This window comes from Hydra vulgaris, chromosome 12, assembly GCF_038396675.1.
Source record: "Hydra vulgaris chromosome 12, alternate assembly HydraT2T_AEP".
NCBI classification, from domain to species: Eukaryota; Metazoa; Cnidaria; class Hydrozoa; order Anthoathecata; family Hydridae; genus Hydra; species Hydra vulgaris.
In genome coordinates this window covers 9600001-9602500 of record NC_088931.1, presented here as the reverse complement: position 1 = coordinate 9602500, position 2500 = coordinate 9600001, and the positions used below count along the sequence as shown (strand labels likewise).

The 2500-nt window shown below is 29.8% G+C and overlaps 1 protein-coding gene across 2 annotated transcripts in view; it reads right to left on the bottom strand.

Annotated features, from left to right (window-relative positions):
* Positions 1-2500, bottom strand: part of LOC100214490 (COP9 signalosome complex subunit 5) — a 26442-nt gene that overhangs the window by 272 nt on the left and 23670 nt on the right. The window lies entirely within an intron of this gene.

Below are 2500 nucleotides of genomic sequence, written 5' to 3'. Positions count from 1 at the left end.
ATATATATTTATATAAACTTTACTTATTAAATGAAAAATAGCAAAGTACAAAAAAGCAAATAATGAAATGTAAATCTTTAATAAAATTGATTTGAAAATATGTAAAACATTATAATATATAAAGCAAGCAATATAAAAAAATGTAAAACAAGAAATTCAACATAATTATTTTAAAGTAATCTTACTTTCATGGGAATGAACATTTTCTCTGATAACATAAAGACTAGAGGGAGCACCGCGAGCTGAGGTAAGCAAGGTAATAAGATATAAGCATTAAGACCATTTTTCAAACATTTAAAGATATTTATTAAGAATAATTTTATTAAAAAATTAGTGATGATAACTGGTATGGAACGTGGCCAATGTAAATCACTTTCCATTTGACACATTAGGATTGTATTTGAGAATAATCTGGTCAACACACAAATAAATCAAATTGGCTATTAGACAATATGTTCAAGTAATTCCTATGTTGCTGATGTTAAAGGTTAATAGTAAATTGGTAGAGAAATCTTATAAAATTTAGAAATGGGTAGGATGTTTGTAAAAAGCAATCTGGATGGTACTATACATGTTGATGCAGTAGTAAAAAATTGCTCATAAAGCTATTTAAAGAAAGGCAATACAGAGTAATTTACTAGATATGCAATCATGATCAGCTAATTTTAACTTAACTTACATTAGAAGTTGAAAATGAGCAATTCTGGAGAAGGAATATTTACCTTGATAAAACAGGATAAATCTGGCTTTTTAATGCCTTGCCGAACTACATCTAAAATGTGAGCATTTAGTCATCTATAATTGGTCTATTTTCAGTCACTTTAATCTTTTTATTTCATTTAGTCTTGGTCCAACTTAAATTGTACGCAAAAGCTGTAATTTAACTTTTAGCAATTTTAACCATATAGTTATAACACTCTTGAAGGTTGAAAATCAGCAAGGTCACAGTAAAGGTTTGCAAAGATATGATGCATGTCAAAATTGTTGCATAGTGGCAATTTTAAATCATACAGGACTCTATTTTGATGCAATTTTGTTTAGATTGATTTTTGAAAAAAGAAAAATGATTACCGATTATATATCTCTTGCTCATTAAAATCATTTTAAAAAAATTCTTATGTTAATTAGTAAATAATAATGTAACAAACTCTCATGCGCAGGTACTAATTAATTTAAATACCTAATATTAAGAAGATGATACATTCATACACCCATGGATATATACAGTATGTATCATCAATGATATCCATGGATGATACATGCTGTATACATTCATGAATATCATTGATAACAATTTTAAAGGTGGTGGAGATAACATGTTTCAGAAGAGAAACCAATTAGAGTTAAAGGTGTTTGGTAGATCATCAATTTAGTGATATTTTTACACCAACCCAATAACTGCTGTGTCATACGCTGATAAGAACCTTGGACTACTCCACAAGTATAAGAGGCAGTTAAATAAAAACACAGTCTTTGGGCATAATACCAAGCAGCTGTCATTTAGACTTACAAGGCAATTAAAAAAGAGTATAAAATACTATGCAAGAATGTGGGTAATATTGTATGAGAAGCGGTACAGAATTACGAGAGATATATTCCCAGTGGTTTCCCAAAGGTTGATTCCAAACAAATACATAAATCACTAAAAGATTAAAATGGCCATATAACTACAGAAAAAATTGATTACCAAGAATTCTGAACAACTACTTCCAATCTTATGTTACCAAGAATTTTTACCAATTACATCCAATCTGTTTTGTTTTAGAACTTCCAAATTACTAACTGTCAAAGTTTAAAAAAAAGAACCAAATTTACTTGTGACATAAGTTGTTACAATATTGCATTTACTGATGTCCAATGCAGGCTCAAGAGCCTTAAATAATCCAAACCAATGGGTATTGATGAGCTTCTTCCAAGAGTCCTAAAATTATATGCAACTGCCTTAATTACACATCTTACACTAGTTTACCATAAATTGCTTAAATAAAGCATTGCTCCAGACCTCTGAAAAAGATTAAAAGCTATGCCTATTTTCAAAATTAGTCCTAGAGAGCATCATACACAATCGAATTAAGAAATTCTGCAATTAAAATGGCCTTATCACTAAAGAACAACATAGTTTCACAAAAAAAAGAAAAGATTTTAAGTCTTCTTCTTTACGCCTTCTTGAATTATATACTACTACTGACCTTTCATGGAAACCATATATACAATCGATTATTAAATTAGCATCTGCTAAGGTTGCTTCTCGTTATCGTGCTTGCAATTTTCTTACTCTTGATTCCATTCTCCACCTCTACAAATCTCTATTTGTCCCTGTATGGAATACTGTTGTCATATTTGGGATAATTCTTCTAATGATGCTGTTTCTTTCCTAGTCAAGGTATTGTAAATGTAGTTGGAACCACTGTAAACGCATTGTAAACTTAGTTGAACCAACTCTATTTGCTAAGCTTGAGCCTCTTTCCCTTCATCATAAAGTTGCATCTCTTTCTTTTTT